The sequence below is a fragment of the Stegostoma tigrinum genome, chromosome 41 (genome assembly GCF_030684315.1).
Source record: "Stegostoma tigrinum isolate sSteTig4 chromosome 41, sSteTig4.hap1, whole genome shotgun sequence".
NCBI classification, from domain to species: domain Eukaryota; kingdom Metazoa; phylum Chordata; class Chondrichthyes; order Orectolobiformes; family Stegostomatidae; genus Stegostoma; species Stegostoma tigrinum.
In genome coordinates this window covers 13,147,251-13,172,218 of record NC_081394.1, presented here as the reverse complement: position 1 = coordinate 13,172,218, position 24,968 = coordinate 13,147,251, and positions in this window count along the sequence as shown.

Sequence of the window (24,968 nt, the reverse complement as noted above, 5' to 3'; positions counted from 1 at the left end):
ATGTTGGGTCGGGTATTCATGAACTGGATGGGAAAAAAAGATGGAATTTCTTAATTTAAGAAAAAAAAACATTGGGGAAAGAGTGTCATTGTACCTTTTAGAGCTTGTGCTTTTCCTGTGCTTGAAACTTCATAAATCCAGGTGCTCATGAAATGCCCGAAGAGAAACATTGCGTGTATATAAGAGACAAGCAGCAGTTTTCCAAGGCAACATGTTTGAGTTTGATCAATCAATTTAAACGAAACAACTAGAAAGGAAAGCCAATTGAACTTAAACCTGATGGTTTTGACAACCTGAAATTAATCATACAATAATTTGATTATGTCATTACGAGTATGTAAGGCGAGAGTGTACCAAAACTTGGGGAGAGCCATCTGCTATCTGAAAAAAAAGAGAAAGAACTGCCAGCTGACAAATTTAGCACCGTCAGTGTAAAGGTACAATGGTGTTTTTGCTCATAGTTTAACCAGTAAGAATGGGCGGGGTGGGGGTTAGGGTACGTCAGTTACAGTTTTGAGAGATATGGGAACTGGTCAGTCTCTTATAGAAATAAACACAAGTATTTGCACTACTCCTCAAATGTCATCAGAGAGAGCGGTGACCTATGGAAAAGATTCACAGAGATTCAGCATTCCCTACTAAAAGATCAGGCTGGAAAGTGCTATCAAGACTGAATACTTGAATGTGGGAACAATTGAAAAAGTGCCAACTCCAGGAATACTGTTCTTAGAAACGATCTCGCAAGATCTAATAAGCAAGTGAATAAAATGTGAGGCTGGATGAACACAGCAGGCCAACCTCACATTTTTTACCTTTTTTCATCCTTTTTTACCAATACTGTCAACAAATACTAAGCGTATATATATATATTTTTTACCGTCTCCTTCTACCATTTCCAAGCTCCCTGGGATTCAATATAGCACGCAACTGATTAAGGGTGTTTGATGCCCGAACTATCCACGACCTCCTTAAATATTTTGTCAAGAACATTAGACCTTCAGATTTTCTGGGTAGGCCATTATATTTCCTGAAAGCGTCAACAGCTCGCACAACCCATTTTCCCTGAATATTCGGTAATAGAGTTGCCTCCAGAATTTTGTTGGACACATCCATTATTGTGAGAATATATTGTGTCTCGCTTTAGATTTTAGTGAGGGCACCTACACATCACATCCAGCCTCACATTTTATTATCTTGGAATCTCCAGCATCTGCAGTTCCCATTATCTCTAATAAGCAAGTGATGTTCCTTGTATTGGAGAAGCCAAAGGAAAAGTGAGAAACAGAGGAGTGGAAAGAAAAATATCCTGGATTTTTTTTTCGGACAGTGTGTTGACAAGAACGCAAATTCATATGTTAAAACGGGATGTGGGGGTCGGGGGGGGCGGGGGGCAAAGAGAAAGGACAAAGTGTTCAGTGCCATTTTGCTGACATTCTGATGGAGAAAGTTGTGAAGGAAGAACTTCAGCCGGTAATCAATCAGACAGAGGTGTTTGGTTCTGAAATTTTGCTGAAGCTGTTACAAAACCATCACGAAATTAAAGATCTGTATTATACAGCTGCCTCAGAAAAGAAATCAGAAAATATTCCAGAGTGATATTATCCCAAGGATACAATCCTAAGATGAAAGTATAAAACACAGCATGTTAGTGCGGAAGAGACAGTGGCAGAAGAGCACCAAACTGAATTTGAAATAGGATACAGGCAGGAAATATTAAGGGTAGCACACAAATTACGAGCAGCAAGTCATTTAGGAATGACGGAGTCTCATGCATAAATATAAAAGCTCTTCTATTGGTCCGGATTTCATAGGATGTGTTTAAGTTTTGCTTTACTTGTCATGCTTGTCAGATGGTAGGAAAGCCAAAGGCAATGATAGAACCAGACATTTTGGTGCCTATTCGCGCATTTGAAGAAACTTTCATGTGTGTAATGATTGAATGTGTAGGTGCCCTCACTAAAATCTAAAGCGAGACACAATATATTCTCACAATAATGGATGTGTCCAACAAAATTCTGGAGGCAACTCTATTACCGAATATTCAGGGAAAATGGGTTGTGCGAGCTGTTGACGCTTTCAGGAAATATAATGGCCTACCCAGAAAATCTGAAGGTCTAATGTTCTTGACAAAATATTTAAGGAGGTCGTGGATAGTTCGGGCATCAAACACCCTTAATCAGTTGCGTGCTATATTGAATCCCAGGGAGCTTGGAAATGGTAGAAGGAGACGGTAAAAAAAATATATATATACGCTTAGTATTTGTTGACAGTATTGGTAAAAAAGGATGAACGCAGATTGTTTGTCATTCGAGATGCCCCAAATGATTCAACTCACTTTACTTCATTGAATAGATATTCGTACAGGAAGTAAAACTGTCTTTGACATTAATTAAAGAAAAGGTGCTACGTTCAAAGACATAGACATCACAGTTGGATGATGTATCTGAGATGAGAGAAATAATAAACAGCGTCAGTGAACTAGATTATCAACATCAAGAAGTGGCATAGCATACAATGAAGCAAGAAGCAGATACAAATAATAGAATTTGAACAGGTCATAGATTCCCTACCGTGTGGAAATAGCCACTTGGACACAAGAAGCCCACACTGACCCTGACTGATCTCCCTAAAGTAGACATCCCTGAACAGTATGGATAACTTTGTATGGCCAATCCAACTCGTCTGGACACCTTTGGACTGTGGGAGGAAAATCACGTAGACATGGAGTGGATGTGCAAACTCCACGCAAACGTTCGACCGAGGGTGCTATCAAACCGGGCTCTAGGTGCAATGAAGCAACAGTGGTAGCCACTGAGCCACTGTGCTGCCCGCTTATCTTGGCTGTTTGGATAAAGTGCTGGCCCTGTTACCAGTGGCGTGACAATCCTTCAAATGTAAATTTAGTGGTTCCTATCAGGTTGAAACGAACTTGAGTCAGGTGAATTATCGAGTTAAGTCTCCAGATTGAAAAAGAAATGACTTACCTGGGCATATCATGTGTATATATTGAAAGCCTAATACAACATCGACAGGGACCTGCAGAAACAGATATAAGTTGCTACCCCTCAGAGTGAGGAATCAAAACTAGATGAACGGTTTTTTGATATGCCTCAAAATAAATTAGTTAATGAAGAATTCCTTAGTCATTGGGAAGAGATAGTGAGCTATCTGTCTCGAGAGCAGAAAACTGAATTTTAGGATTATTGCAGCACTATGAGAACATATGTCAGAATAGAATGGCAGGGACTAATGATATAATCATCGAGGTTGAAGTAGGGAATGTGGCTCCAATACAACAGCGTTAAAGGCTTCGAGATACTAGAGACTGCCGATGCTAGGCAATCTGAAATAGCAAGATGTGGAGCTAGATGAATACAACAGGCCCGGCAGCAACAGGGGAGCAGGGAAGATGATGTTTCGGGTCAAGACCCTTCTTAAGAAATGAGACAGGGGAAGAGGATTCTGAAATAAATAGGGCGAGAGGGAAAAGCAGATAGAAGATGGAGAAAAGAGAAGATAGGTAGAGAGGAGATAGACAGATCAAAGGGGCAGGGATGGAGCCAATAAAGGTGAGTGTAGGTGGGGACTTAAGGAGGGGATAGGTTAGTCCAGCTCACCTTGCTGCAAAAAAAATGTCATCCCCTATTCCTAATTCCTTTATCTCTGCCGTATCTGCTCCCAAGATAAGGCATTCCACTGTTGGGCATCCTAGATGTCCTTGTTTTAAAAGGACCAAAACCTCCCTTCCAAACTGGTCGAAAATTCCCTCAACCGTGTCTCTCGCATTTCCCACATCTCATCCCTCACACCTCCTCCTCACAAATAACAACCCACTGAATGAAGAACATACTTGCAACAGTTCAAAGGCTTTCGAACAGAGTTGTAGCAGAATTCACTTACTGTGCCTTCTATATCAATGACTTAGCGATCTTTCATCATTCAGGGAAAGACGACATGGTGCTTGTGGCAGAGCTTTTCGAAGTCTACGAAAAGCAAAACTAGTTGTAAATTTAGCAAAGCTTGAATTCCCCAAGTTAGAAATTCTTGGGATGTAACATCAGATAGGGAAGGATGACACCAAGGAACATGAAGATGAAGTCGATTGAGGAGTTTACAATACCATCTTCAAAGAAAGAGGTGCATTTTTTTAGGACTATGTGGATTCTACCAGAAGTTTGTGTCAAAATATAATACCACGGTGGCACCACTGATGCACTTGCTAATTGGACACAAGACATTCTGAACTGTTTATCCCTGTGTCATTTGGTCCCCTGATGAAGCAGTGCTCCTTCATGCAGAGCAACATGTGGAGAAGCACTGACATTATCAAAATATACTGTGCTGAGATTTCCAATGCATATCACAAAGAGTGGCTTGAGAGCTGGACAGTTGGTTGAGATGTATGTGTGTGGAAGTTTAAATCCACTGGACTGGGTCTGTAGCAACTGATGATGGGAAATACATATGTGCCTACAACTCTATCAGTCTGTCAATTGCAGATTCATTTGACATTTAGTACCATAATGAGTCAAAACTATCCAGGCATTTTGTAGATAGTAGGAACTACAGATGCTGGACAATCTGCGACAGTAAGATGTAGTGCTGGATGAACACAGCAGGCCAGGCAACATCAGAGGAACAGGAAGGCTGACGTTTCGGGCATACACCCTTCCTCATAAATGAATGGTCTGAAGAAGGCTTCAGAAGAAGGGCGTAGGTCCGAAATATCAGCCTTCCTGCTCCTCTGATGTTGCTTGACCTGCTGTGTTCATCCAGCTCTACACCTTGTTGTCTCAGACCTTTTCGAGGCAATGTTCCTGCTTCATATTAATAATATTGTCCCCTGTATTTGATGCCACTGTCATCAGTTTTATTGCGGCAGATTACAGTAGATCTAGAAACTTAATGTCAGGAATTTGTGAGGGGCTTTGTGCCAACAACTGCAGCAAAAGTGTCCTGTCGGGCGATTTTCAATCGTAGAGCCGTATCTTACTTCCAGTGCTACCGTACCCTATTTAACTATTGGTATTCAATCAGTAATCAATGCTGCATCATCTAAAAGTTAAGAATTCCGGCCCCAAATAAGGCATACATAAAAAAATAGCTGCCTATTTAGAGAACTCACCAAACAGTATTACTTCATGCCAAAAGTGTTAGCAGCATGTGATAGATCTTGTTCAGTAGTCTGACAAATAAAAACATGAGATCCAAGCTCTGCAGTCCTTCCACATTCTGTTGTTAACATTTAAATGACTCATTCGAAAAGAATTATCGACAGGCAAAACCAATTGTAATGGGGGACCGCCCAAGCACACGACTGCAAAGGAAGTATTTAATAAAAGCATCAGCAAAATGTGAAGCCAGGTGAGTCGTTTCCGTTTAGTCCAGTGGTGCCCATCGTAACAAATAACAGCCTTCATTCGATTTGATTAGCTTGACCTGATATTGTGAAATATTTGTAGACATTAGGAACTGCAAACGTTATGGAACCTGACAGCTTTCTGGTAATAGTACGGAGAAATTGTATTAAAATTGTACTAAAAAAGTAAAAATTGCAGCTCCAATACCAAATCATTTCCATAATAACTACCGAAATGAGTTCAAGTTTTAATAACCATAGCCCGGGGTCTCTGAAATGGCCACAATAAAGACCGTCAAGAATTTGGCAATGACACACATTCCAGATTAGCTTGATCCTCTGCAATTTGCTGGGTGTCACAAGAGGTACACGGCAGCTGTCATCTCCCTGGTTCCAAACTCAAAATTGGAAGATCTGTATAACAACAAAATCTACGTCAGACACCTGCTTATTGATTTTAGCTCCCACTTCAACATCATAAATCCAACAAACGTTATCACCAAACTCCAAGATTTAGAACTTCGCTTCATCCTCTGCAACAGATTTTTTGCTTTATGATCCCCGCCCTGCAATCAGAAATGACAAGTGAAAGCAACTTCATCACAATAGTCTTCAAAATGGGTACCACAAAAGGCTCTGTACTCAACTTCTCAATATACAGTTTATATATTCACAACTGTATGGCCAAATTCAGCCCAAACTCCATTTGCAATTTTTCACATGACACCACTTTAAGTAAATAAATATTCTAATAAGGACGAGATAGCTCACAGAAAAGTGATTTTCAGCAGAATGAAATATTGTAGGGACAGCAATTTATCCCTCAATATCAGCCAGCTCAAGGATCGTGTAATCGAATTCAGGAAAATGATTGCATATCATGCCTCTGTAAGTACCAATGCTCTGAATTGGAAATGGTCAGGAGATTGAAGTTATGATGTGTAAACATCACAAACGATGTATCCTGTTCTATTCATATTCAGAATCCAATAACAGATGCACACAAATGCCTCGGCTTGTTGGGAAGGGTAAGGAATCCAGCAGGTCGAAGAAAATAAAAGATGTATATTATCCATGGAAAGCATCCTACATGACAGAAGGTACAAACATTGAAAAGCACATATCAACAGATTGAAGAAGATCCTTTTGCCTCTGCCACTGAGCTGTGCCATATATTCATTTCGATGTTTCTCTGCAACTTCTCTGCAGCTTTTATATTAGATGTTGCATTCTATTCTATTACTTTGACCTAATTTTTCAAGTTTTCTTTTTTTAACACAGAGAGCAGTACTTTTCAGATAAACTCAGAATGCTCAGCTATATTTTGTGGAAAAAAAAACACAGTACAAGCTTTCCATTCACACCCAACCCGCACTCTATCTTTTCGTAAAGTTCATAGGTTTCGGAATATATCATCGATTGTATAATCATGCTGTGCTTGCTCCAGAATAATCTGCTCAAAGACACAGAGTTTGCATTCCACTCAGCTTTTGACCTCCTGGCATGGTTTTTTTTAAAATTTTCAAACATGTACAAACAAGTTGAATCCGTGAAGTAAGTGAGAGTGAGAGATCATGACATGAAGATCACCTTCAACCAAGGGTGGCATGAAGTACCCCTTTGAAAACTGCAATTAATTAGTCTCGGGAGACAAACTCTCGAAATCTTTCTTGTCACACATGGCAAAAAAACTATGACGATTGTGTTTTTATTTTTCTCAGCCTAGGTCGTCTTTACAGAGATTGACAAGGGCTTGTCAGTGGCTAAGCCACCTTAAATTGTTTTATCAATGAACTTACCTCCAATGTGATGTTAGAAGATGGCATAGTTGATGATGATTGATCGATGTTCGGCAACATTCAAGACTACATAGATACTGATGCAGTCTGTGAAGAGGCTCCAACTAAGTTTTGACCGTATTGAGGCTTGGGCTGACACGTGGAAAGTAGCTTTCAGTTCACACAGATTTCTAGAAATGACCATCTTTTACAATTAACATTTTAACAATGATCTCTTGTATTTTAACGGTTCTACTGTCATGGAACATCCCATTGTCAACATACTTGATGTTGCATCAATCAAAAGCTTGTCATATAAACCCAATTTTTACAAGAGCAGTTTATAGATCAGGAATATTGCAGCGAGTAATTTACCTGCTGGCTCTCTAACGGTGGCCCTCCATCGACAAGACCCAGGTGAGGAATGCGTTGGAATATTGACCACATGGCTTGGCTGCATGCAGTTTCACCAATATTCAAGAAGCGTGAAACAGTTCATTTCAAAATAGCCTGGAACCAATTCCAAAAATCACCACTCCCTCCACTAACGAGCTCAGTAGCAGCTCAATGTAGAAGAGACACTGCACAAATTTACCAACGGATATTTACCCAGCACGTTCCAAAGGCATGACCAGTTACATTTAGCAGACAGGTGCAAACGATAAATTGGAACAGCACAACTTGCAATTCTCTGCCAATCTTCTCACAGATTGACTTGGAAATGTATTGACATTCCATCAGTCTCACTCGGTAAAAATCCTGGAAGTCCCTTATGAAGATATTGTGGACAAATAGACAGCACGTGAACTGTAGCAGTTCAAGTTTGCAACTCACGATGACCTCGCCAGACGCATTAGAAATTTGAACGAAATACTGGACTGCCAGTGATGCCCAAGCCACAGGACTGAATGAAGGAAATAAATATTGAGGGCGTCAAACTTGGGAAAATTTAATTTGTTGAATGCAGCAGTCATTATACAGAAAATACACAACGTGAATGCATGCATTGACAGAGAATCAACAGTCCTCTATTTTAATTTAAAAAATCACATCTTTACTTTTTGTTTCATTTATTTAATTGCACCGTTTCTAAATGAAAGATAAAATGTTTGTTTTTATTTTGATGAGACGTTTGATTCTGAAGATAATCCTTTGCATATATTTGTCCAAATTTGGAATTATGAGCTTACTCCAAAGAAGAGAACGAATCTTTCACTTCACAGGTCTTGAGAAAAAAAAGTGTCAATTTCAAAATCAGCAGACACTTACTGTCTTCAATGCATTACCAAGACGACAAACTTTTGCTAATGAAGCAGCGTCACTCAGGGAGATGGCGACTTCAAAGAAACCCGTTGAACTATTCGTTGGTGTCATGTGACTTCTGAATGTGTCCAACACAGTCAAACATCAGCGGTGGTTGCAGCGATGTCGGCAGTGGGCAGAGCAACGTCAGAGATCGGTGCATCAACATCAGCGTTGGTGGTGGGCAGAGCGATGTAGGCTGGTCAATCTTGAATGTTAGTGGCTCTGCCCACTTTATACTTGGACATTGAACAGTTTATTTCCACTGTCACTTCCTCCATTAAGTGTGAGCCTAACCGTCCCCCTACTGCCCCCATCTCCTGCCTCCAACACACCTTTTCCTCCTGGATACCACCCCAAGGCCTCCTACTTTCCCTTGGCCTCTTCATCCCTAATAGCTAACATAAAACACCTCAACCTCTCCACTCCTCTCAATCACTCCAAAATTTCCCCTAAAGAACGTGCAGCCTTCTGCTCAGTCTGCTCCAATCCCAACCTCACCATAAAACCCGCGGAGAAGTCAGGCACTGAAATATTATGGCACACTGACATATACATTGCCGAGGCCAGATGCCAACTCTCTGCCACCTCCTCCTAATGCCCCTTTGATCATGATCCCACCCTTGAAAACCAAGCCGTTATCTCTCAGAGGATATACAACCTCATTACTCTAGGTGACCTCCCAACCACAGAGCTGAACCTCAACGCTCCCCAACATCATACTGCACGTTTCTAAGTCCTTCCCAAAATCCACAAATCTGACTGCCTTGCTCAATCCATTGTCTCCACCTGCTCTTGCCCCTCTGAACTCATCTCCACTTATCTTGTCTCCATTTTCTCCCCCTTTGTCCAGGAACTCCCAACCTACATCCGTGACACCACCCATGCCCTCCGCCTCCTCCAAAACTTCTGTTTCCCTGGTCACCAACACTTCGTCTTTACCATGGATATCCAGTCCATGTACACTTGCATTCCCCATACAGGTAGACTCAAGGTCTTCCGCTTCTTTCTGTCCTGCAGGGCTGACTGGTCCCCCTCCACTGACATTCTCATCTGCTTAGCTGAACTCGCCCTCACCATTGACAATTTCACCTTCAATCCCTCTCACGTCCTACAGACAAAGGAGGTGGCAGTGAGTACCAACATGGGCCCAAGCTCCACTGCCTCTTTGTAGGATACTTGTAACAATTCCTCTTCCAAAGCTACAATGGCCCTGTACCCCACGCCCTCTTGCATTACATCGGTGAATGTATTGGCACCCCATTGTGCTCCCACAAGCAGTTGAAGCAGTCATCACGTTGCCCATCTTTATGCTTTTCTGTACTTCCTGGGTCTCTCTTTCTCCATCTTTGGCATCTACTTGGAAACCAATATCCATTTCAAGCCTATCGACTCCCACAGCGACATAGAATACGCTTCCTCTCACCCACATTCCTGAAAAAAAACACCCCCTATTCCCAATTCCTTCGCCTCCACCGCATCTGGTCCCAAGATGAGGTATTCCACTCGTGGACATTCCAGATGTTGTCGCTTTTCAAGGATGCAACTTGTCATCCACAGTAGTCAAAAGAACTCTCAGTCATGTCTCTCACATTTCCTGCAATTTATCCCTCATACCCCTGACTAAAATGACAATCAAGACAGAATCCCCCTCGTCCTCGTTTACCAATCCACCAACCTCTGAGTACAACAAATCATCCTCCAACAGTACAGTGATCTGCAATCTGATCCTACGGCTTAAGATATATTTCCCTCCCACCTCATATCTGATTTCCAGAGGGACCACTCTCTCTGTGACTTCCTTGTCCGCTCCATAGTCCCAACCGGACAAACCACCTCTGGCACATTTCCCTGCAACCACAGTATGTGATACACCTGTCCCTACACCACACCCTCACCCCCATCCCAGGCCCTACGAAGATCTTTCACATCAAGCAGATGTTCACCTGCACATCTGCTAATATGGTATGCTATATCCGCTGTTCCCGTTGTGGCTGCCTCTACATCGGGGAAACTAAACGAAGGTTTGGGGACCACTTTGTGGAACACCTATGCTTGGTTCACAACAAACAACTAGACCTCTCAGTGACGAACACTTTCAACTTCCCCTCACACTCTTTGGATAACTTGCCCATCCTGGGCTTCGTGCATTTCCACAATGGTGCCACCTGAAAGCTGCAGTAATAGTGTCTCATATTTCACTTGTGAACACTGAAGCCTAGGAGTATCATTGTAGACTTGACAAGCTTCAAAATCTCCCCTATCCCAAATGGACCCCAAAAGCAGCCCAGCTCAAGCCCGCCTCCCGAAACTGTTCTTCTGCTAACCTATCCCCTCCTCCTACCTCAAGCCACACCCCCATTTCCTACCTACTTACCTCATCCAGCACCCTTGGCCTGTCCGTCCTTCCTGGACTGACCTATCCCCTCCCTAACTCCCCACCTACACTCGGCTTCACTGGCTCCATCCTGCCTCTTTGACCAGTCCGTCTCCTCTGCACCTATCTTCTCTTCTATCCACCATCTATCTGCCTCCCCCCTCTCTATTTTTTAATCCCCCATTGTTGAAGAAGGGCTTGAACCAGAAAGTCACCTTTCCTGTTCCTCTAATGCTGCTTGGCCTGCTGTGTTCATCCAGCTCTACACCTTGTTGAGTCTGTTGCTGGATTTTTTTTAATAATGATTGGCTCAAAAGTGGGTGTATATTTCAGTTTATGTTAACTTTATTCGAGTCAAATGGAAGGTTTTAATTTATAAGTTGAATCACATTTGTGGATTCACTGGAAAGCATAAATATTGTCCGAATTCTGTCGTGCATTTCGATGATTGTGTACTTTGAAAAAAAAATGAGGAAGAGTTTGCTCCTCTGGTGATGCACCTAATAGTCTATTTGTTTAACTTTTCAAAACATTGTTATCTCATGTGGCCTTTTCTGCCATTTGAATACCTGGGCAATATGTAAATTCTGTTCTGTTTTGGCTTGTCACATTTGTAAGGCAACAGGCAGGTCTATTCATGACCATTTCAGTGTCTTCAGGCGGTTACTAGTGTTAGTGATATGATGATATTGAAGATGCGATTGAGAACCCGAGTTTGTTCTTCTGGGGCGTTCAGAAAACAAAATAAGGAAGCACTCCATCGCTGAATACCTCAGATATAAAAGGAAATTTGTTCCACATGTCAAAGAAGGCAAGAAAGTGTGAACAAAGCGTTTGAAGGTACTGATGATGAATAAGATTGAACACAGAGACAGGAAGAAACCTTTACACCCAGCTGTAAATTAAATTGCTGTTTTATTGAAAGTATGTGCAATCCGTTTAATTATTCGATGTGCACCAAATGTCTACAAATTGTGGAAAGGGTTGTGTACTTGAATGAGAGAACATGTGCATGGGTGGACAGCGAGTGAGAGAAAGTCAGCAAGAGACTTTAAGCGTAAGGGAGTGTGAAAATGGCCAAATAATAATCTACAATAGAGAATGAAAGACAAACAGATTGAGACAAAAAGAGACAGAGATTTGTTTTTATCGGTTAATGCTATGGCAAGGAGATAGTTCGGCAAAACGCATTCTGCTTTGCTTATATCAATATCATGTATTTGATTTAAGATTCAGTATTGCTTAATGTTGAAGAAGGCATGGAGGATGCAATGACTGTCGCAAGGGGAAAAAAAGAGAAATTTACTCTTTGTTCAGTTTGTGAACTTTCACAATCAGAAGTAACTTGGCTGCATCAAGAGATATCCAGCTGGCTGCATGTTAAACCAAATAATTGCTGGAATGCACCTGTGGAACTTCTTGAGGAAACCATCAAGAGGGGAACAAAAATATCTTTGACAATATACTTATCAATATGCTGGCAGCCGATATATCTGTTGCTGCCACAATTTGGTATAGTAAGCACTTCACAGTCCTTGTCGCTATCAAACCTTGTGATTACCTTGAGAATACATTGAGTAGTACTGTGTGGCATTCTCGACACGCTAAATGGGAGAAACTTTGAAAATATGAGAAAAAAAAATATAAACTGTGCATGCTTGAGACGCTGTGGGTCATGAACAGGAACAGAAATATATCTCACTCCAATCTGAAAGCACTTGGTTTGGCAGATATCCTACACAACTCTTCACATTGAGCCAGGGGATCAACCCTGGTTAAATAAAGTGTTCAAAAGTGTATGACAGGAAAATCATCAGGTACAACTAAAATTGTCATGTCAACCTGGTGACTGTGTCAAACAACATTTCTTGCATGCCAAGCAGCATAAGCAACAAATGATACATGGAACAAAGTGATCTCCCAACTAATGGATTATGTCTAAACTCTACGGTGCCCTCACATCGAGCCGTAAATTGTACTTGACAAATAAGCAACTCACAACAGGAGGAGGCTCCACAAACAGACCCAAACTCAGTGATGGCACAGTGAAGATCTTCAGTGTCAAAAATAGACTGAACAACTCGCACAATTAATAGCTAGAATGGCCAAGTGCATGATCATTCTCGGCTTCTCCAATGTACTCCACATAACAAATACCATAGAATTCAGGAAATTATATTTAGCATAGAGCTACTAAATATTGCAAAATTTAGGATTCGTAACAACATTGTGGTGATCAGACTTAAGGTTTGTTCTCCAAAACTTCCAGTCCCTCAGCCAAGATATTCCAGTACAGTCACAATGGTGGTACTTTCTGCCCAATGAGAAAAATTGCCAGTAATTTCTTGAACACAAATAAGGAGAAATCAAAGCCCACCAATTACTGCCGCTGCAGTCTACTCTTGATATTTTTTGAAGTGATAGAAGGTGCCATTAGAGTGACGACATGCAGCAACTGCTCAAAAACAACCTATGGAATGAAGCCCAGTTTCTGTTCCAGCACTGTCTCCTGAACTCGTTACAGCCTTTTGTTCAAATATGGATAAAAAGCACTGAATTCAAGTGCTTTAAGGAGAGTGATAACCTTTAAATCAAGTCTTCATTCAATCCACTGAGGCATCAATGAGTGTGAGCAGTACTAGGATGAGTAAGGGGTGGTGAAATTTCGACTGTTGAAAGTCATGTTGACATAATGCAATGTGGCAATGTTTGTTGAAAAGACATTGATCCCACCCATGCCGGATCATAAGAGAGCAGCTCAGAGTATCTACTTAGCGCTGACAAATCTCTGAAATTTTCAATGACTGGCCATCAATCACAAGGTCAGAATTGGGTATGTTTGCGGAAGATTGCAGAAAATTCAGCAAAATTTTGACACATCAGATATTAAAGCAGTTCATGTTCAAATACAAAAAGAGATCTTAACAATATCCAGCCATGGGCTGACAAGCAACAATGAGTTTTGGCACCACACAAATATTAGACTATGATAATTTCCAATAGAAGGCAATCTAACATCCGTTTTTGCCATTTACTTCAGTTAATATCTCTGCATATGCCCCTATCAGCTGGTTTGAGTAGACAATTGATAAGAACTGGATTCGCCACGTAAAAGCAATAGTAAAACTAAGAGGTAGGAGTCCAAAAGGTCTGCCATGAATAGCTCATTTGTTGTCTTCCAAAGCCTGCCAATTATTTAAAATGCACAAGTAAAGAGTGTGACTGAATACTGCCCAGGTGCCAACATTTGCAGTTACCATACCAAGTGGACTTAACGGTTGAAGAAGAAAATTTATCATCTCTTTTTCGATGGCAAAATGGAATGGGCAACATATGTGAGCCAGCCAGCAGTACTCACTTCACGCCTGTGACAAAAGAAAGGAAATCCAGAGTGTCAAGCCAGATAAAAGTTGAATTAGTTATTTCAGCACTCACCTTATTTAGAATAGTTAACTGGGTATGCATTCATTTTTCTTATTCTTTTTATTTTGTCCTACAGAACATAAAAAGTGCCAAGAAGGTACGAATTACTGAAATTTCAATAACTGGGCTGGTGATCATATTAGAAACATTGACCAACTTTCCTCCTTCAAGGATCACCCCAAGCCAATATTAATTCAAGTTCTTTATGCACTTACTTTTTGAATAATGCGACTGCTATATTGTAACACACTTCAATGCCTGACATTTTTAAATGGGACCATACTAAAAAGAAAAAAAAATCCTCTTTCACCTTGCAGATGTTGCAAAGGAACAAGCTGGTAAAGTCACAAAACATGCTGTGCATCATCCAATGTATTCCCAGAACTATGACGAACAGTGCATTGTTGCTGATAAGACAATCATGCATTGCATTTAGAAACTGCTGACCTGTGCTCTGATCAGAATGTGTCATAACTTTGGATAATAAAATGACATTAGACGTCCAATGAAACTTTGGTTGATGCAGAGATTAGGAACATTTGTATATTTTTTAAAATAGCAATTGAGACCTCAAAAATGATAATACACAATGTGACAGCAATACAAACTTTGCAGGATGCAAGTTGTAATTGGCAAACGAAGACATAAATACAGTTGAGAACAGAGATGAAAGTGAAGTAGAGGTAGATTACTATGACAGGGAGGGAGAGGACAAGCAAGGCAAGAACGTGGGAAAGGAGCTTGAAGCAAATGATCTACTGTCGTTATGCATTCTGGACTAATTCCAGTCATACATATAATAAACAATATATTTGATACCTATAATTTATGCAAAGAAGAAGATATGTTTGATTGAAAATAATCTGTTTTCCCAAAATCAAAATGCTAACGTGGATCACTACATTTCTAAATGTACCTTCTAGTCGACTCGTACATTATAGATAGATATTTCTGTTTTCTGCTCTAGACCTGAAGAAAATAAAAGAACGTGAGAGCTGTACAATCATAAGTCACTGCAATATAAAGCCAAGAATGTGAATAATTATGTTTGAGCATTATCGACATGATAATAGCAAAGATTGATATATGCTTGAACACAATGTATCTTATTTTATTTTAAAAGAAGTTATTGAAGTTTACTAATGGCCATATACACTTTCATATGTGAACTGCTACTTAGGAAAAGGGGGTGGGGTGGGGGAGTGGGAGCGATGAAGCTGTGACCAGCGAGCGGAGAGAGAACATTCATGACGCTGTTTTGATCCAGATTTAGACAATATGTAAAAAAGATAAATAATACATTTTTCAATTGTTACATCTAATGTATGTTTTCATGTATTTTCAGTAACATTGAATATTCATTTTGTATTTATTCACTTTGGATATTGGGGAGACAATTTAATTCTGGTTCACTTTGACTGCAGAACTTGCAAGTAATGAGGCAGGTACGAACAATGAAATTATAATATCGGCTGATGAGTATTTTCATGCATTTATGATGATAAAATTATTGCTGAAAAGACATTCCATTATTTTTTTTTCCTTCCCATACGAGCAGGAGGCATTCAAGATGAATAAATGCTTTTAACCCCTGATCCCGATATCGAGTTTATTTCTCTCGAAAATTGACAGGAATACATTTTATAAAGGATGTATGTTTCTAAAAATTAGTTCAATGGAAAAGGACGTTCAGTTTTATTGAAGGTAGAAGTAATTCACTTAAAAATTCAGCATACCACAGTATGTCTACAAAGAGAATGGGAGATCTTGTAGGCATGAGGTTTGTCTATGAGTGAGCTAGATCAGTTGAGAGAGAGAGAGAGAAAAAGAGCTTGACTGTAAGAAGCATCATGCGACCGTGCATCTCTGCTGAGGATTGTAGAACGATTCTCACGGAATATAGGGTTAGAGCAACCAACTAAACAAAAGGAAACCTATCAAACACACATGAAATAATGGAGATCCTAATGGATGAATTTTGACGGGAATTAAGGAAAATGGTCGAAGAGAGAGAACTAGTAATATGAGGTCAGACTCTCAGGCAAAATGTTACTGAGATGCTAATATGAAAATAAAGAAAACAAAATGATGGATGCGACAGGGAAGCACGAATATATCTGAAATTTTGTGAAAGATAATACATTGATGGGGATCATATCTTTTCGCGAAGGAACAAAATAGAACAGTTCAAATTTGACCCTTCAAGTTTTGGATTTTTTTTTCTTCGTTATTGATTCATGATATGAACGTTTCAATGGTTAGTCTGCATTTATTGCCCATCTTTCTGATTCATCCCCCCGTGGGCCGGGAATCACACGTAGATCAGACCAGGAAAGGGTGACATTCCTTTCTGAGAGGCCATTATTTAACCAAATGATTTTGTTTTTTTCTAACACTTAGCAATAGATTCATGGTTATAATTTGATGATAAATTCCAAACTATTTTAATTTGACATTTTACCATCCACCATAGCAAACACTTTTTTTAAAAATGGAAAACTTTGCGTGCATGAGGTTTGTGTGTCAGGGAGGGAGAGCGACAGAGAGAGAGAGCGAAACTGAGCAGGACTGACTAAGGATGTACATGTCCAGTTTATCTTTTTTTTGTGTTTTTTTTGACATTTATGTCTTTTGTTTTACAGGCTATCAAAAGTGTAAAGAAGGTGAGGGTTACAGCAATTTCAGTCACAGTAATCAACTTTGAAAAAACGTTTGCTCATATCGTCATCAATTTATCACGATATGGTAAATTGAAGTTGTTTCCCAGATTATTCCTTTGAAAAATTCAAATTCGATCAAGTTTTCTGAGGCGGAGTCACACAACGATAAACTTTAATTGTGCTTTCTCGCTTCAGATACTCCAGCCCTGCATAATTTCTCCATTTTTAAAAATAAAAATTCTCTTCAACAAATTGCAATTGAGTAGTGCCTGCAGGAACTGGTGGTAAGCATATATACATAGCGAAAGTTTAACGTAGGAGTCTGCAGATTACAGCCTAGAGAAACCTGTGCCTTTAAAAAAAGTTATTAATTCCTAATTTTTTAAAAAAATACAAAGTCACAATCATCATTGTTCAACTAATGATGTAGATGGGTTGTCAAGTTGTGTCCAATAACTGTCTTGTTTGCTAGATAGAAAGGTAAAGTTCTCAGATGTTAATGGGTTGGTTCACCATGGAGACGTTGTCAATCAACAAGATGGTAACATGGTATGGTAACATTTTAACAAGTTTTTTTTAAAATTTACTTCCGACATGGTGATGAACAATATGCATTACTTTTACCTAAGTACCCTTGAGAAAATGGCTTTGAACTGCCTTCGTGAGGAATTGATTTCCATGCTGCCTCAGCAGACACACATCGCTGTCAGGGACTGAATTCCAGAATTTTGACCCAACAACATAGAAGAAACGTTTGCAAGCCAGGAGGGTGAATGGTTTGCAGCCAAACTTACAGGTGGCGATGTTGCCTTCTATCTGCTGCCCCAATCTTTTTACATAGACACAATCATCTATTTGGAAAATATTGTTGAAGTATCTTGGATAATTTTTTGAGCGAAATTTTGTAGAAAGGAGACACCAGTGATTATGAGCATCAATGGTAGAGAGACAGCATTACTGTGCTGGTGATATGAATCAATAGTACTTCAATGGAATGGATGCTGTCAACCTTGATTGGGGATCTTTTGTTTATGTGGAAATGCACTTTTTCAGTGAATTGGGAAGCCTTCCATCACACTTACTTTGCGGCCTTTCAGATGGCAGATGTCTTTTGTTTTGAAGCCAGGAAGAGTGTCACTGTTTGCTGCATTCCGAGACTCCCACTTACTTATCTGTACTTATCTGATGAATTCATGTGAGTTTCTAATTGTCAAGTTCCTTTTCGGAGACCCTCAGGGACTTGCTGCAATAACAAGACACTGACCTGTTCAGAAACCCACAAATCCTTTTATTACCAAACTAGTAAAAACTGTGGAGAATCAATGTACTCAACCCGGCACAGAGTGCAGAGTCGCACAAGTAATTCTGCCCGAGATGCGGACAGTTCCCGTTTTTTATACATTACAAAAAACATGATACATAAAACGATTTCACAAGTTACAATGACATGATACATAAAACAATTATTATAACAGACAAATACAGGATACCAAACAATTATTACATCAACAACATAAAAAACCAGGATATAGGATCGATTGCTAGTGAAGTAGCTGCTCATGGCAGGAGGCGGTTTCGAGTTGATGTCCGGGACAGATTATGATTTTAAGTTGCCAGTTTGTCTGGCTAGAATAAAGTCAGTGCTCTGGCCCTTTTGTCAGCAACAGAAGTTACATGGTTTAGAGGTTTCACACCTTTACAAATTTTCCACACCTAACCCTATTTCAAATAGTTTGATTCTACTTTTTAATTCAGTCAGGGAGCTTAAGACAGTGTCTGCACACCAATGCATGAGAAGATAAGGTGTACCAAATGCTTTATGCTGAATTCCTAGCTGGGCAGGAAGCTTCAGGGCAGTCCCTGCATACCTATGTGTGAGAAGAAAAAAAAGTTACAAAAGCTTTACAGTGAATTCCTAGCTGGGCAGGAAGCTTCAGGGAAGTGTCTGCATACCTATGTGTAAGTAGATAAGAGTTTACTTCTATTGATTAAAGTCTCTGCATAGGAATCAAATGCAGATAAAATACTTTAACTTATAGAAGTATAGAAATTAATGGGATATTATCACATTGACATCTCATTCGCTCCTTTTATAATTTCTTGATAACCTAGAACGGGGCCGAGAGGGGAGCTGCTAGCCTGTCAAACACGAATCCGCAGCAAGGGTTCAGGCTTGGCATAAATGTACAGCAGGTCACTATGACAACCACTCGAACAACTAACCCAAGCAGTAAATATGAGCACCAAGAATCCGCCCATAAGCCATCCCAACAAACCTTTTCCAGGCCGGGGTCCCTCACTGTACTATTCCAAATGCGCGTGTATGGCTTGGATAGCCTGGGTAATTTTATAGGACTCGTTGGTGACGTGGGTAATGCACTTGTCCCCTATAACAGTGCAAACTCCTCCTTGCTGAGCCAACTGATAGTCCACTGCATACTGGGCTTGCTGAACATAGAGCCGAAGTTCGGCTAATTCTTTGTTGACTGCCTCCAATGCCATCATTGTTTTCCAGGGCGGTGAGTCCACATACAGGGTAATTTTGAATTTTCTTCAGTGCCCACCACCCCGGGGAGCGTCCAAAGCCGACAGTTCCCAGGAAGCCATATCCCAAGGAAGAGCCCGGCAAATGGGTTCTGCCATGCATTGCAAATCTCCCGGCTCGGGTAGCATGTGACAATTCACCGTTGAATTTGTGCTTGTTGGGGACAAGGGACCGTGAGGGGCTCAATGGTCCCAACAGTAAACAGCACTGGCAGAGTTGGAGTGGCAGTTGTGACGGTTCCATTAAGGAGGAAAACTAATCCCTTTTTTTAGCCCAGTAGCAGGTAACAGACTCACATATTTCTTGATAGCGATGCCAGGAGGACTGGCTCTTAAATGGAAGTTTGTGGAGTTAAATGGAAATGACCCGTAGTCCGTTTTTTACATTGGTGCTATTGCAATCCCCGCAACTCTACTGTATGCCCGAGGTCACAGTTATTGGGTTAGATTCTAAGCAGGGGCAGTTCAACAAACCTCCTATAGTGGTGCAATTTCTCTTTGTGCACCAGTGGGGCCAGGAAAAATTATGGGGGTGATTAGTGAGTAGAGCATGCACACAACAAGTCCCAGTTCCATTAAAGCAAAACAGATAGCTGTTGGGATTTGTACAGTTACCCTCTTCCTTCCCATGCCTAAGTCTAGTGTCCACACAACCAGGGAGGCCACGAACTACCAGTTTCGCACATGTACCCTGCACACCCCTCTTCCAAGTTCCCCCCTCACCTCGGCAAGTCTTACTGGAATACTCTCTTTCATAAAGCTAACTAGGGTTCCAGGCAGGTGTTGCCACAAATAACACTTCTACGGACCTGCAATTGGGTAACATGCTGTCTGATTTCCGTGCAGCTGGATGTGTGTTTTATAAAACAAATTGTCCGGCTAGCCATGCATGGGCAGAATAACACTCAGCCCAATGGTTAAATGCACGCTAACGAGGAAATCCATTGTTTACAGTCACTTAAGTGGATCCAGCGATTCTGTCCTTTAACTTTACGAGCTGTTGGAGTCTGAAGAAGCTCTTGGCATGGTCCTTTCCACCTTGGTCGAAGCTTGGGGCGATCCCAGTCCGGGACAAGTACAAAATCTCCAATCTGTGGCCACAAAGATCGATCCCGAATCTCGAGGTCTTGTTCCAGTGTCTGCGGAGGTGGTCTGAAGGCGCACGTCACCTGCGAATGGAGAAATTTTAAAGATGATTTTAGTTGTTGGAAGTACATTCGCATTTCTTTTCCCATCACACTGAGGTCAATTTGGCTGGGTGGGCTGATATTGGCATCCCATTGTGTTCTGCTGGGTCAGTCATACACTATTTCTGCTGCCTAGATCCCAGTAGTAAAATAGCATGTTACTCGCATTGACACAAGCCTAGTGACAAAACCTTTAACTAATTAAGGCCAGTTTCTGATGTCAACTTGGTGAGTTGAGTTTTAAGTGTTCCATTAGCTCTCTCTACTATCCCTGCTACATGAGGTTGGTAGGCACTGTGGAATTACTATTGGATGTGTCATGTATCACACAGTTCCATAGTAATTTTCCCTACAAAGTGAGGGCCGTTGTCAGAACTAATTTGTCGTGGTACTCCAAAGAATGGTATTATTTCAGTTAAAAACAGTTTTACTACTGTTGAAGCTTTGTTGTTTGTCGTTGGGAAAGCCTCTATCCCCCTACTGAATACGTCTACAATGACAATATATTATTTGTGACAGTTTTGCGCGGCGGTTCCATAAAATCTAATGGCTAAAGAGGTCTAGGGGTGAGGTCTGATACATTTGAATAGTGCCCAGAATGTAATCTATAATATCTTCTGGGATAGTTTTACGATCAGGGGCACTTGCCATAATAAAATTAAACTCTTGTGGCTTCCAAGGGGTTTAGACTTGCATTGTATTTTGACCGCATTGTGTTGGGTTCAGGTGAGGGACCGTGCAATTAGGGAATTGTCAGTGATTTTTCTTTCAGGGGTCCTTCTTTCGGGGATGGCTATTCGAGGGTCTCTTTCAAACTCTGTCCTCACATACATTATCCTCTGCATGTGAATTGGGACTATCATATTCTTCGCTACTTGTGGAGTCGCCAGGAAACAGTAAACATGTGTTAGAGGGTCAAGCAGGCTGCACCGGGGACGTATGTCTTCCTGGGCTTCTCTTATGGGATTTAAAATGATCCTGTCGTCCCTCAATTTGACAACTAACAGTCTGGTCTGCGTCCTGTTTCCTGTTTGACTGTTTAGTTTTAGATCTGATACGATAGGAGATAGGATCTGTACAAGCCATGGGTTTGTCAGGGGATTCATATGGGCTGCCGACTGAAGGGCTTGGAGATTCTATGGGAGGTTTAGATTGGTCAGCATACGGTGGCGGTTGCTGGGACTGATAGCAGTGTTGGGGTGCCTGCAGATGTAGATTGGCCAAGGGCGGGTAGGGATGTGGAGGGGGTAGTGGTCCCGCTGGGACAGAGGGATGCCTTCCCCAGCCCTCCGCGACTTGCTCATCTGTGTCCTTAATTTGGAACAACATCGCCATGCCAGATATGTCAGGAGGTACATCCGATTTTTTTTATTTTCTGTCAACGCGGCCTGCCGCACTTGCCCCTGTTCTTTGTCTTGTTGTTCTCTCTCCTGCCTGTCTCGTTTAACTCTTTCCCTTTCATTCATCTCATGATCCTCACAATGTAGTTTTAAAACTCCCCAAGTTTTTGTTTTCCCCTCGTTATCACAGGCACTGATCCCTCTTCTACGTGCCTTATCCACCCAACTGGCCGGTTTTGATTTTTCAGTCACCTCTTCAGCTCTCTTTCTCCAGAATGATATTAGCCCTTTACAGTGCCTCTTCTATTTTAGTACATAGGTCTATATTCCACGTTCCCCAATGGCAAATTCTCATCAAAATATAAAAATTGGGACTGTCTGCTGCTCGGTCCCGATTTTTATATTTTACAAAAGACGTGACACACAAATGATTTCACAAGTTACAATAACATGATACATAAAACAATTACTACAACAGACAAAAACAGGATACCAAACAATTATTACATCAACAACATAAAAGACCAGGATATAGGATTGATTGCTAGTGAAGTAGCTGCTCATGGCAGGAGGCGATTTCGAGTTGTTGTCTGGGACAGATTGTGATTTCAAGTTGGCAGCTTGTCTGGCTAGAAGAAAGTCAGTGACCTGGCCCCCTTGCCAGCTACAGAAGTTACATGGTTTAGAGGTTTCACACCTTTACAAATTTTCCCCACCTAAACCTATTTGAAAGCGTTTGATTTTATTTTTAATTCAGTCAGGAAGCTTAAGACAGCGTCTGCGTACCGACGTGTGAGAAGATAAGGAGTTACAAAAGATTTACAGTGAATTCCTAGCTGGGCAGGAAGCTTCAGGGCAATGTCTGTATACTTACGTGTAGGTAGATAAGAGTTTACTTCTATAAATTAAAGCCTCTGCATAGGTATCAAAAGCAGACAAAAAACTTTAATTTATAGAAGTATAGATATCAATGGGATGTTATCACATTGACATCTTATAATCAATTGTAGCAACAAATATGTTCATCGTGATGGCACCACTGTTGAATATCAAGTTTCAGTGGTTTAAAGTGTTTTTCATTGGAGCTTGCCATTAGCTTGAAAATGTCTCGTGTGAATAGCATTTTCCATTAGACAGTCCAAGCCCGGGCATTGTCTGGAGCTTGTTGCATATCAACACTAATTGGGTCAGAACCCAGGGAGTTTGAATCGTGCTGAATGTTGGACCATCATTGTGCAGTATCCTAGCTTTGGATACTGGAGTGAAGTTAATTGAAGAAGCAGCTGAAGGTCAGGACTCAGGCTCTGATCTGAACCAATTCTGCAGGCATGAGTTAACTCCAGCAACTGAAAACACCTTCCCATCTGTCAGATACGAATCCAAACTGCAGAAAATTTCCTCGCTGCTTTCCATTGATCTCATTGCTGTGATGATCCTTGAACTCACAGCTGGTAGAATGCTGACTAGATGTACTGGACTGCAGGTGTCGCTTTGACTCTTGAATTCAGCAGTTCTGACCATGCTTGAACCAAGCCTGCAATAAAACTGTGAGCTGAGTGGCCCTGGCAGTATTCTAAATTTGTCCCACTGAGCAGATTGTTGCTAAGCATGTGCCTCCTTGTAGCAATGTTTGCAACACCGCCATTAAAAAGTTTTGACGATTGGGAATGAACTAATGGAGCACTAATTGAATTGGTTGGATGATCCTGTTATTCTCTTCTGAAATACGTGCCTGAAAAATTTCCCTTATTGTCCAGTAGTTTTTTTTTTCTTTGTCTTGTAGAGGCTATGTAGTAGCTTCACTACAGATTCTTTAAGTTCTCGAGCAAATGTGTTCAGCACAATGTCCAGAATTTTGTCAACTCCATAGACTTAACACACTGGAATGCATACAACCATTTCTTGATTTCAGGTGGAGAGAATAGAATTGCCTGAAATGTAACATTTGATTTGCCGGGCATTTCTGCTGGATTCAGAGTTTATTTAATCACTCGGCATTTCTGGATGACATTTATAACAAATATTCTGGAATATACAATTTCACTGATATTCTCGGCAAGTCCATTATTGAGGATGGAAATATTTGTGGAGCCTCCTCCTTCAATGAGTTGTTTAGTTATTCATGACTGAATGTGGAAGGATTTCCGAGCTTAATCTGAATCATTATTTGTCGGATGGTTGAGCTTTGTGTATCAATTTCTGCTTAAGCTGTGCTATGTATGGATAGTCTTTTATTAAGTTTCACCAAATTACCACTTAATTATTCAGTAAAATGTCTTATCTCTAGCATGCATTTTTCCACTCTCCACTGAAACAGGCTGGATAACTAGGTTTGGTTAAATGAACAAATGTTAGCCATGAGTTTGCAGATTATGTTCGTTTACATTTGATGTTGACAGCTCATATCAGCTCGTTTTCTCCCAACCATAAGCTGCTAGATCTGTTAGAACTGCCCTATGCAGCAGAATGATAGGGCGACATAACTCAATTGAGGCTATTACTTCAGTGAATGTATGATTTCATGTCCACAAGGATTGGGCAGTAATCATTTTTACCAATACCAGCATATTGTTTCTGCAGCAGAAAGCTGGTTGAGGATGGCATCGTGTGTTTTTTTTTCTCTCTTTTGAAAAGCACCACATGCAGCAGTCACTATTTAGTAGATTTGTTCTGTCAAACTGGGCCAACTCAAGAAGAATTATTGCCACAGATTCACAGTTGGTGGCACAGATGGAAATTGCTTGTTCAGTCTGTGGAAGTAATGATTTAGCAGACTAAGGAAGATAGCTAGTGACAATAAGCAAGATGTTTCCTTGTCCACGTTTAACATCATTCCTTGAATATTCTCGATCTCTGGAGTCAATTTTGAAATTGTCTTGGCAAGCTCAGTTTGATCTGTCCTGCCAGTGGGACAGGAGGCATCAAGGTATTAAAATAGTAATTTCTGGGATATTATCTGTAAGTTTGATACAGTGCTCATACCTATGTTCGGTCATTG